Source organism: Phoca vitulina, unplaced genomic scaffold, assembly GCF_004348235.1.
Source record: "Phoca vitulina isolate PV1807 unplaced genomic scaffold, GSC_HSeal_1.0 scaffold20, whole genome shotgun sequence".
NCBI lineage: Eukaryota > Metazoa > Chordata > Mammalia > Carnivora > Phocidae > Phoca > Phoca vitulina.
This window is the reverse complement of record NW_022589723.1, coordinates 34179153-34191972: the sequence shown is the minus strand read 5'-3', so window position 1 is coordinate 34191972 and position 12820 is coordinate 34179153. Positions and strand designations below refer to the sequence as shown.

Genomic DNA, 12820 nt, shown 5'->3' with positions numbered 1-12820 from the left:
TTGTAGGGCTTCAGTCGGTCCCATTATTTTTTTTTTTTAAAGATTTTATTTATTTATTTAATTGACAGAGAGAGACAGTGAGAGAGGGAACACAAGCAGGGGGAATGGGAGAGGGAGAAGCAGGCTTCCCGCCGAGCAGGGAGCCCGATGCGGGGCTCGATCCCACGACCCTGGGGTCATGACCTGAGCCGAAGGCAGTTGCTTAACCAACTGAGCCACCCAGGCGCCCCCGGTCCCATTATTGATGATTTTCACTTTGATTGTTTGATTAAGGTGTTGTCTCTCAGGCTTTTCCACTGTAAAGTTACTCCTTTTGAAATTTTTTTAATGTAAAGAAAATTAAATTTTTTAAATTTCATACAGTAAAATTCACCTCTTTTTGGTGCACAGTTCCATGAGTTTTGACAAATACACAGAATCTTGTAACCACCACCATAGACTAGACACAGAACAATTCTATCGCTCCAGAAAACACTGCTTTATGTCGCCCCTTTTTGGTCAAGCCCTCCCTCCTCCCCAAACACTTGGCAACCACTGATCTGTTTTCCATCCTGTAGTTTCGCCCTTTCCGTAATGTCTTATAAATGGAATCATACAGTATGTAGCTAAAGTTACTCTCTTGTCCTTGCAGTTAATATGTATGGGGAAGTCATTTTGAACTATATAATATCCTGCTCCTCATCATACTTTCTATTTATTTATCTACCTATTTATATCAGTATGAACTCGTGATTTCCTGACTGATTAAATGGTCATAATCTATTACTATCATTAAGTATTTTGATGCTCAAATTGTTCCTGATTTGACTAATGGGAGGCCTTTCAGTTGGCATCTATCTCCCTCTGACATATCCCCAGCATTTTTGAGTACTTTCTGGCTTTCCAACACAAGATATCCCAGGCTTACAAGTGCTCATCACTATAGGGATGTGCCTTCTTGCAGGTCCTTTCAGTAGACAGAGCAAGAGAATATGTACATATGTATGGCATGTACATATGTATGTATATGGTACATACATACACATATATACCCACCCATATTTATTTTTTAAAGATTTTATTTATTTGAGAGAGAAAGAGCATGAGTGGGAGGGGAGCAGAGGGAGAAGCAGACTCCCCGCTGAGCAGGGAGCCCGATGCAGGGCTCAATCCCAAGACCCTGAGATCATGACCTGAGCCAAAGTCAAACACTTAACCAACTGAGCCACCCAGGCGCCCCTCCCCATATTTATCTCGATCTGTATCTATCTATCTATCTATCTATCTATCTATCTATCTATCTATCTATCTATTAATAGAAGGCTATAAGCTCACACCAATACCTTGAATTCCAGCCTAACATCACAGGGTTCAATCAAGTTTTATCCTGTTCCATATTTGTAACTCTCTTCTCTGGTGGTGAGAAACATGGCTCCAATCATCCTTAATGTGTTTAGTTATTTAGTATATAACGAATTTTGCATCACTGCCACCAACCCCTCACTCATGCAAAATTCCCATTCGGGTTTCAACTTCTCACATTGGACCAGCCCGCTGCATAAGCACCCCTCCTAACCCAGCTTGGGATCCAACATCCAATGCCAGGCTGGCCTTCTAGATGGATGCCCTCTTTTCCCCTGAACGGCTCTGAAACCCCTCCTCAGGGCCTGCCCAGCACCTCCACGTGAATGCCTTCTCCATCCTGCTCAGGATCTGACACCCCACAACAGCCCTTGCTAGGACCTTCTCTCCCTCTCTACAGGGATAACCTCCTCACCTTGCTTGGGCTTTGAGTCCCCAGCCTGGGCCATCCCTACTTCTGAATGCACTTGCTATTCCAGCCTGCTCCTCCTCTGCCACATGGGTATCCTTCTCACCCTGCGCTGGGCATCTCTGCTACGCAATACCCTTCTTATGGTGTTCTGGCTCCTGCCCTGTGCCTTGGGCCACCGTCCCGCATGGATGCCCTCCTCATGCTGGCAGACAGATTAAGACAGATCATCTTGGCTGAGCGGAAGCTGGTCTATGTCCAGTTTGCCTTTCCCCCTAGAGCAATGCCCATCCGTGAGTCTCAGTGGGAGGGCCTTTTACCTTGGTGGATTTTAAACTCCCAATTTGTTCCCACATACATGTGAGATTGCCAAAATCTCTGCTTAGCTTTTTAGCCCCTTAGTCATGCTTGCGCTCTCTCTCCCCCTCAAATAAATAAATAAAATATTTTTAAAAAATAAAATAAAATCTAGTTTGCATAGTGGTTCTTAGCAGGAGAATAAATCTCATACCACCTACTCTGTCCCAGCTAGAAGCAGATGTCTACCTTTATAGTTTTTTGTTTTTCCTTTTTGTTAACTGTTGCTTTGAGTTGGGAAGTCAAGAGGTTCCCTGTGTGATTTCAGGGGAGGGGGGAAGATTGGGGTGTGTGTAGACCACCATCCCTCTAGAGTAATTGCCTATTTAGGTGCTAGAGGAAATTAGGTGTGTTCTGTTCCTCTCTAGAAAGAACATGAAACCAGCCATCCTATCAGATTAGGGTTCTCTGTACCCTGAAGGGTTCACATGTGAGTGGAAACTGTTGTTCTCAGTAGATAGCCCATTTCTTCCTTTTATCAAGTCTGTATTATAAAATACAGAAATTTCAAACTAGAGTTACAAAAATTAGAGCATATTTTAAATGTTCATGGGTAACGAATATGACCTTTTAAAAATACAAAACATGCCATTGTTTACATTTTGTTATTTATTAGACAACTAGAAGAATTGTAAGGCTATTAATTAACAATGCACTATCAGCCCCGGTGCCCAGTAAAGGGCCGCAAGTTTAAAATTGTAACAAAAACAACTTTTCCTCCATTCTTGTCAGTGTACCTTGTAAGTAGAGATATGATCTCAGTGCGACATAACGTCCACGTTCTAAATGTGAATGCTGTTCCGGGAAACAGGAGTCCCTGACCATGACGGGCTCTGGCTGGGAGAACTGTCCCAGAGAAATGGAGGTTAGGCAGAAAGGCCTAACTGTGGACCTAACTGTGGACTTGCCCCTAGGCACAAACACTGAAAGAAAAAGGATGAAAGTATATATTAAAAAAAAACTACTAGCTTTAAAAGTGTTTTACTAGATTGGGGGCACCTGGGGGGCCTGTTGAGCATCCAACTCTTGATTTTGGCTCAGGTCATGATCTCGGGGGGTGGAATCGAGTTCCCTGTTGGGCCCCTCTGCTTAGCTCAGAGTCAGCTTGGGGTTCTTGCTCCCTCTCCCCCTCCCCCGACGCATGCACACATGCGTATGTGCGCTCTTTCAAATACATACATACATCCATAAAATCTTTAAATGCAGTTAAAATACAGAGTGTTTTACTAGATTGTCTTCACACCAGAATGCATGAACGTAGTTACATTAGCTTCTGTGTCTCATTTTGAGCCAAGACAGTGCAGCCTGGCGGGCAGGGCATGGACTCTGGGTAGGACTGGGATCTAAATCGCAGCTTCACCCACCACTAGTTGTTTAACTTATACGGGGTTGTTTCCCCCCAAGTCACAAGAAACTGATATCCATCTTGCAGGGTTGCAAGAATGAGATGAGATAATGGTACATGCAAGCGCTTGGCAAAGAGTAGTGACTAATTTTAGAGACTATTTTCAAAGATGGTTTAAGATGGTTTAGGACTTCAGTGATTGCTAAGCCTGTGTGAACACAACCTCTCGATTCTCTGCTCCACGTACAGGATACTCTCCGCTTCCACAATGGTTGGCAAAAATTTAACTCAGTAATCCAGTTGGGTGAGAATGGCTGTACGTAATACATATGTGTAAATAGTTTTCATGAGCATGAAATGATAAAGATCTAGAAGACTCTTTAGCATTATCCTGGTTGGATCTCTTCATTTCGTAGAGGAGGAAACCGAGGCCCAGGAGGTGAAAGGCCTTGCCCTAGGTATCCTCCCTGATGACAGGCAGAGCCAGACTGCCATGTGGGGGCCCAGACACCCGACTCCTCTCTCCTCCCACTGTGTCCACAGTGATCATGGTTACTTTGGGGGCCTCGGGTCCTCACTGGCACTTTGTCTCTTCTGCCTCATTCTAATGGCCAAGGCAAGTCAGCCGGCCAGCCCAGGTTCAAGGCTGGGGAAATGGGGACTCCCTCCTGGTAGGAAGAGCTGCAGTGTCACACATACTTGTCTTAAGTGTAAGACGTAGGCATGTCTTTGGACTTTGTAGGCATCTGTACACTGTGGAGAAGCCTCGGGAAGGCAGTTCTACACCTGAGTGCCCAGTGCAGCCCCACACACAGGGTGTTGAGGGGAGTGTGAGGCAGCAATCTGCAGGACTCAGTGATCTGGGCCTGTAGGCTCACAAGCAAGGTGAGATACACACAGGGACAATCACGAGACAGCGAATGGCAGTGGACAGCGACTCAGTGTGGGCACAAGGGGTGAGAGTAGCTTGCTCACAGTCAAGATAGCGAAGCTTCCTTGGAAGACATGAAATTTATACGAGGCAGGGAAAGGTGGCTAGCACTTACCTAGCCAGGCAGAGGAAGGGGAGAAGGTCTTCCCGGAGGGAAATGACGTGGTAGAAAGTGCACCATCAGGGGCGAGCCTGCGTCACTGAGGGAAGGCAGATGGCATTCAAGGTGGAAAGACAGGGTTAAGCCAGATAATAGAAACCTTCCATCCAGGATGCCTGGGACCCAATGGGAGGGGAGGACCTGCACCTACAGGTCTGTGAGGGCTGCAACAACTTCCGGAGCAGAAGAAACGGGGAGAAACCTCTATCAGCCCGCACGCGGGTGCGTTAAAGCCTGGGTAGCAGGAGCCTAAAAGGGAAAAAGCTTAGGCTGGTCTGAAGGGAGAATGTGGAACATTTATGTCCCTTGCATTCAGACACTCATGGCAAACTGCATTATAAGCTAACTTAGTGTTTCATGATTTTGAATGTATATGTGTAAAATTGGAGGTTCTTTTTACCCCAACTGTTATTTCCACTCTTTTACCCTAAATGCAAAAATGTTGGTCACGTGGTAGGGAAACCGAATTCTTTTCGGCTTATTTTTTTCTGCCTGAAAAAAATTCTAGTGCAAAAGCAAATCAAACGTAGATACGAGGAAAGTTCATTTTTTGAAAATTTTGTATTTGATACCATTCGTTTGTAGCACTTAAAACCAATTCTATTTAGATTCAGTATTTCAGTATTTATTACTTTAGACCTGCACGGTCCAGCATATAAGCCACTAGTAAGTATATTAAATGTGGCTAGTCCAAAGTGAAATGTACTAGAAGTGTAAATTATATACCAGATTTCAAAACAGTACAAATAAAAGAATGTAAAATGCCTTTTTAATAATTTTTATATTAACGATTTATTGAAATGATTTAATATATTGTGTTAAATAAAATATATTGTTAAGATTGATTTTACCTATTTCTTTTCACTTTTTTAACATGACTATTAAAAAATGTAAAATTATATATGGGTTCACATTTGTGGCTCACATTATATTTCTATTGGGCAGTGCTATTTTAAAAGCTTCATTTGTCTAGAAATATTGTGTTGTAGAGTGGCCCATACTGCAGTTAATGACATTAACAGGTGGAAGGGGTTTGCATGCCCTGTGAAATGAAAAATTGTTCCATACATTTCTATTTTCTTCCAGGCTGAATCTGTGATTTAGTGATAAATCACACAACTATCTTGAAGCACATGCTATATTATATGCTTTCAAGGACAGCCATTTCTGTGATTATGATTTCTTTTCCCATAGGGGAGGGGATACGAAAGAGGTTTGCAATAAAAATTTCCATTTGTTAACAAGTTTTAATAATATTTTAGGTTATCACTAAAGCATGATAAATAATGTGCCTGCATAATTTTAGCACCAATTTACAAAATCTACACGCAGCCAGCAGTAGACCCTTACTGAACAGGTGTGATGTTTTGTTCTCGTTGCTGTTGTTTAATTAGGTCTCTTAAGTGTCTTTTAATCCACAGCAGTCCCTTGCTGCAGTTGCTTGTTTCCCTTTTTCTGTGGCCTTGACTTTTTAAAGATTTGAAGTCAAGTGCCTTGTAGAATATTCTACATGGTATCCTTTAACTTGTCCCACACTCCCCTGAATTCCTGGAAAATGAAGATCGGGTCTAGAGAAGCCTGATTACGTTCAGGCCACACATTTTAGTAAGAATAATAGTTGATGTTGTGTACTTACTATTGCATCATATTAGGAAGCACATGCCTCAAGTTTTTCTACAATTCGTGATGTTAAACTGATCACGTGTTTAAAGTAGCAATTGCCAGGGACACCTGGCTGGCTCAGTCGGTGGAGCGAGCGACTCTTGATCTCGCAGTTGTGAGTTTGAGCCTTGTGTTGAGTGCAGAGACTATTCAAATTAATTAACTAATTAATTTTTAAAAAGTAGTCATTGCCAGATTTCTTTTTTTTTTTTTTAAGATTTTATTTATTTATCTGACAGAGAGACAGCGGGAGAGGGAACACAAGCAGGGGGAGTGGGAGAGGGAGAAGCAGGCTTCCCGCTGAGCATGGAGCCCTTACGCCAACTCGATCTAGCTTGATCCAGCTCGATCCCAGGACCCTGGGATCATGACCTGAGCTGAAGGCAGACGCTTAAAGACTGAGCCACCCAGGCGCCCCCATTGCCAGATTTCTCCATTGCAAAGGTATATGTTTCCATTTGCAATTAAAAGTAATCTGGGTGATGATACCAGTTTTGTAATAACTGTTCACTTAATGGTTGTAGCATCTATTACCAAATCCTTGCTTGAACAAATTTCATTAGGAGTTGCAAAATGGTGATTTCTAAATTCTCCAGTTCCTTTTACATCTATTAGCTGGCACTCTTCTATAAAGAATCATTGTTTTCTCTCTTTCTCTCTTTATTACCATGAATTCATGGATTGTTATTTATACAATAATTTACAATCAAGTATAGCATCATTTTTTTGATGCTCAATGTGTCCCAAATTTGGCCAATGTCCTTTAGACATACCCCATCATTGTTTGAGCACTTCTTTGCTTTCTGGTACAATGAAATGTCCCAGGCTCACCTTGTACTTTCTTTACCCCAAATTGGGTTTCTTTTAGTGAAGAAGGCTACTTAGAAGCCAAGATCTGGACATTAGGTATGCTCAGTGCACAAGGGTCTCTCAATGAACAGTTTTTAAAATTGGGATATAATTCACATACTATAAAAGTCACCCTTTAAAAGTAATAATTCAAAATGCAAATAGAAACCACAATGAGGGGGCGCCTGGGTGGCTCAGTCAGTTAAGTTTCTGCCTTTGGCTCAGGTCATGATCTCAGGGCCCTGGGATCAAGCCCCGCATCAGGCTCTCAGCTCAGTGGCTAGTCTGCTTCTCCCTCTGCCTCTGTGATCGCTTTCACTCTCTCTCAAATAAATAAGTAAAATCTTTAAAAAGAAAGGAAGGAAGGAAGGAAGGAAGGAAGGAAGGAAGGAAGGAAGGAAGCACAATGAGTGCTCACTTCAGCAGCATTTATACTGAAATTGGAACAATACAGAGAAGATTAGTATGGCCTCTGCACAAGGATGACATGCAAATTTGTGAAGTGTAAAAAAAAAAAATCCACAAGGAGATACCATTTCACAAACATTAAGATGGCTATCATAAGAAAAGTAATTTAAACAGAGAATAACAAATGTAGGTGAGGATGTGGAAAAACCAGAACCTTGTGCACTGCTGGTGGGAAGGTAAAATGGTGTAGCCAGTATGGAAAACAGCATGGCAGTTCCTCAAAAATTCAAAATAAAATTTCCATATGACCCAGCAATTCCATTCTAGGTATATGCCCCAAAGCACTGAAAGCAGGGTCTCAAAAAAAAGGTATTTGAACACCCATGTTCATAGCAGCATAATTCACAATAGCCAAAAAGTGGAAGAAACCTGTTTGTCAACAGATGAATGGATAAACAACATGTGATAAAGATATAGAACTTATATCTGTATATTTATATATGTATATAGTATATATATCTATATACTATTATCTTGCCTGAAAAAGGAAGGAAATTTTGCACATGCTCCCGCATGGATGGAACTTGAGGACATTATGCTCAGTGAAATAAACCAGTCACAAAAAGATAAAGACAGTATAAGTCCATTTACATGAGGAGCCTAGAGAAGTCAAATTCAGAACTGGGAGAGGAAGGAATAGAGAGTTATTATTTAATGGAACATGGAGTTTCAGTTTTGCAAAATGAAAAGAGTTCTGGAAACGGATGGTAGCGATGGTTGCTCAACAATGTGAATGTACTTAACGCCACTGAACCACACACTTAAATATTCTTAAAATGATAAATTTTATGTTATGTATATTTTACCACAAGTTTTTAAAATTCAATGATTTTTATTGTGTTCACAGAGTCATAGAGCCATCATCACTTCTAATTCTGGAACATTCTTATCATTCCTGCAAGAAACCTGGTATTAGCAATTACTAGCAATTACTGCCAGCAATCACTTCCTAGTGCCCGTTTCTCCTCAGCCCCAAATCTACTTTCAATCTCTATACATTTGACTATTCTGGACATTTTATATGAATGAAATTATAAAGTATGCGGCCTTTGTGTCTGTCACTTAGCATAATATTTTCAAAATTCATTCATGTTGTAATATGTACGAGTATTTCATTTCTTTTCATGGCCAAATAATATTCCGTTGTATGGATATATCACATTTGTTTATTCATTGGTTAGTTGGTGGATATTTGGATTGTTTCCATTTGGGGCTTTAAGAATAATGCTGCCGTGAACTTTAGTGTACAAGTTTTTGTGTGAGCATATTTTTCTTTGGATATATACTTGGAGGGGAATTGCTGGGTTATATGGTCTCTCTGTGCTTAACTTTTTTTTAAGGCTTTAACTTTCATTTTTAAGTAATTGCTACACCCAAAGTGGGACTCAAACTTACAACCCTGAGATCAAGAGCCATGTGCTCTACCGACTGAACCAGCCAGGTACCCCTTTATTTAATAAAAGAAAATTAAATTTTTTAAAGTAGCATGCTTCACTTTTCGAGGAACTATCAGACTGTTTTCCCCAGCGCCTGCAGCATTTTACCTTCGTACCAGTGTATGAGGGTTTCCAATAGTTTTTTTGAATAGCTTTATTAAAGTCATTTTCTAATCTTTCTAAAAAGGATCTATAAATTGGCTTAAATCATACAGCTCTGTGCTTTGTTTTGCTTTGCAAATTTGTAATAAAATATGCTGGGAATGCCTCCCATGTGAGAAAAAATGAGCTATTTTCATCATAAAATATATACTACAGCCTCTGTTATCTCTAATGCAGAATATTTTTCTATCCGACCCTAACACCTGTGGCCTCCGGACTATTTGGCCGACCCGGACAGGTAAGTACGAGGACGAGTCCCCGACGTGGCCAGTCCCGCCGGAGAGGGCTTGCTGAGCCCTCAGCCTCCTGTCCACCCCTTTTCCGCAATGCAGAGCGGCGGCGAACTACATTTCCCAGAATGCCCCCGCCGGGAGGTTGGAGTTGGCCCGAAAGGAATTCGGGGGGAAATTTGGAAGGTAGACGCGAAAGGGACGCTGTTCGTCTCCAGAGGCGGTGACGGCCGGATGCCGAGCGGATGTGAGAGTCGCCCAGGCTGCCCGGCGAGCCGTCCCGAGCCCCCGCTTCGGGCCGAGACCGTCCGCGTCCGCTCGTGCCTTCGCAGCCGCCGCCCCAGCTCGGCTCCCTCCCTGCTCGTCCAACGACCGTGGAAGCCCCTCCTGCGGCATTAGACCCTAGACCCCGAAGACGTAGAGTGGCTTGTGTTGTCCTGAACAAACCCTGAATCACACATGTGTATATGGGGCAGAGGTACCATTTAACGTTTGATATATTTAAAATACAATGGGGCGGGTGCGGGGAATGTGATGTGTCTAGAGACAGTGTTTTTGCCCCTATGGGAAATTTGTTTCGGAGGCAAACTGGAGTCAGCCTTGCCAGTCTTAATTTATCATGAGCATTAAACAACAACAAAAAAGCATTAAAAAGTGTCGTTAAAAACTCATTCTAAGCTCCATTTAATGGTAGAATAATAATCCATCAAACAGATATCTTGTGATTTAACGAACTAGTCCCAAAATGTTGGCATTTAGGCTATTGTTTAAAATTGTTTTGGCAATTATGAATAATCTTGAGAAGAGCGATTCTTATGATTACTTTCTTTAGACAGATTCCAAAAAGTGGTTATTTCTGGTTCAAAGAATATAAACATATTAAAGATTATGAATACACACTGCTAGATTGGTTTCCAGAAATGTAGCAATTTATACTCCTACAAGTAGTGACCAAGAATTTGTCTTGCCTGTCAGGACAGCCTATGACTGCCATCGAATACTAGAATATAACAGTAATGTTTGCTAATTTGCTAGGTAAAATTTCAGGTTTAATTTTTATTCACTTGTTGATTAGCCAAGATTGTGTTCTCTCTCTCTCTTCCTTCCCTTCCTAACTTCCGTCCCTCCCCTCCCCCTTTCTCCCTTTCCCCTTCCTTCTCTTCCTCTTCCCTCCCTTCTCCTCTCCTCTCTTCTTTTCCTTTCCCTCTTTTTTCTTTCTTCCCTTCCTTTATTCTCTTTCCCTCCCTCCTTCTTTCCCTCTATTCTTCCTTCCTTTCTAGAATTCACATGCTTTGCCTATAAATCTGTCAAATACCATGTTTTTATAAATTCTCCCAACTTCCTGTTGCATTTAATTTTGTTTGCATATAATTTTATTATATATCTTAATAGTTTTTATGTAGCAAAAATCTATTCCTTTAGAATTTCTAACATTGCTTTCAGTATTAGTTTATTTGCCATTTGGAAATAAGATAAATACTACCCTCTATTTTCTGTTATTTATGGCTTGATTTAAATTTATGGCTTGATTTTATACATTACCTCTTTCACTTTACCTGAACTTTTTTGGGGCGTGGGGGTGGGGCATATATGAAAAGAAGAAGATCTAACTTAATTTTTCCCTGAAGCAACTAGTTGCTTGAGCACCCTTTGGACAAATCCTACCTTTACGTAATTATATTTTCAGATTCTAAATGTGGCTGTTTTAAATAATTAAGACATGCATGTTGAAGAAAGTTCAAACACCTCAGAAATACATAATGTGGAAAATAAAAGAATCCCACCCCTTAAAGGTAACCACTGCTGATGATTTAGTGAATTTTTAAAATTTAGCTTTTTATTTTTCATTTTATTTATTTTTTAAAGATTTATTTATTTATTATTTGAGAGACTGAGAGACAGAGAGACAGAGAGAGAGAGAGAGCGAGAGCATGCATATGCTTGCACGTCCAAGCATGGTGGAGAGGGGCAGAGGGAGAGGGAGAGAGAGAAGCTCAAGCAGACTCCTCACTGAGCACTGAGCTTGGAGCCCCACGCTGGGCTGGATCCCAGGACCCTGAGACCATGACTTGAGCCGAAATCAAGGGCCCGGCACTTAACCCACCGAGCCACCCAGGCGCCCCTAAAATTTAGCTTTTTAAATTGAGGTATGGTTTATAAAAATAATATGCATAGATTTTAAATGTACAGTTTGATGAGTTTTGACAAATATATATGCCTATATAACCATCAGCCAATCAAGATACAAAACATTTTTGCACCCAAAAAGTTCTCTCTTGCCCCTTTCCAGTCAATCCCCATTTTCCCAAAGCAACAACTATTCCAATTTCAATCTCTTTGGTCTTGTTTTGACTGTTCTTAAACTTCATATAAATGGAATCATAAGTATAAACTCATTTATGTCTGGCTTCTTTCACTCAACATAATTCTTTTGAGAGTCATCTATGTTAATCTGTGTATTAGCACTTCTATTTATTGCTGAATAGTTTTCCAGTGCATGGATAAGTCACAGTTTGTTTATCCATTCACTTATTGATGGACATAGGAGTCCTTTCCAGTTTGAGGCTATGTCAAATAAATCTGCTAAGAACATTCTAGTTCAAGACTTTCTGTAAACATTTCCAGAGTGGAATTCCTGGGGCATAGGGTAGGTGTAACTTAAATTTTATAAGAAACGGACATACGGTTTTTCAAAGTGGTTGTACCGTTTAACCATCCACCAGCAGTGTGGAACAGCTGCTTCACATTCTCACCAAAACTTGATATTATCTTTTGCATGTGATTCTATTTTTAATATATTTTGTTAAAATTTTAGCACAGTCACACAAGTTGCAAGTACAATACAGAGAACATTTTCCTTCACCATTTTAGAATAAGTTGCCAACCTGATGCTCCATTCCCCATTGTGTATTTTACACAATCAAGGACATTCTCCTACATAATGATCAAAATTAGGAAGTTAATCTTGGTGCACAAAAAAACATCTAATCCTCAGACACTATTCACTATTCAATTTAACAATTGTCCTAATAATGTTTTTTCTAGTAGGAGGATCCTGTTCAAAAAGTCTATGTTGCATTTAGTTGTCAAATTTCTTTAGTCTCCATCAAACTGGAACTTCCTCGGGTTGCCTTTTTTATTTTTAAAATTATTTATTTATTTATTTATTATTTACTTATTTATTTTTATTTCTTGAGAGAGAAAGTGTGAGCAGGAAGGGGCTGAGGGAGAAGGAGAGAAAGAATACTAAGCAGGCTCCATGTTGAGTGCAGAGCCCAATGTGGGCTCCATCTCACGACCCTAAGATCAAGACCTGAGCCAAAACCCAGAGTCGGATGCTCAACTGACTGAGCCAGCCAGGTGCCCCAACAAGTTGCCTTTTTTTAAAGTTTCCAAGCCAATTATATTATAGAATGGCCTCAAAATTTGGGGACATTTGATGTTTCTTCATAATTGTATCCATGTTACAC

The 12820-nt window shown here is 40.8% G+C and overlaps 1 non-coding gene across 1 annotated transcript; it reads left to right on the top strand.

Annotated features, from left to right (window-relative positions):
• The first annotated feature begins 7464 nt into the window (after positions 1-7464).
• Positions 7465-7571, top strand: LOC116640887. The gene has a single exon (XR_004301103.1). It is a non-coding gene; the product is annotated as a U6 spliceosomal RNA (small nuclear RNA).
• The last annotated feature ends 5249 nt before the right edge of the window (positions 7572-12820 follow it).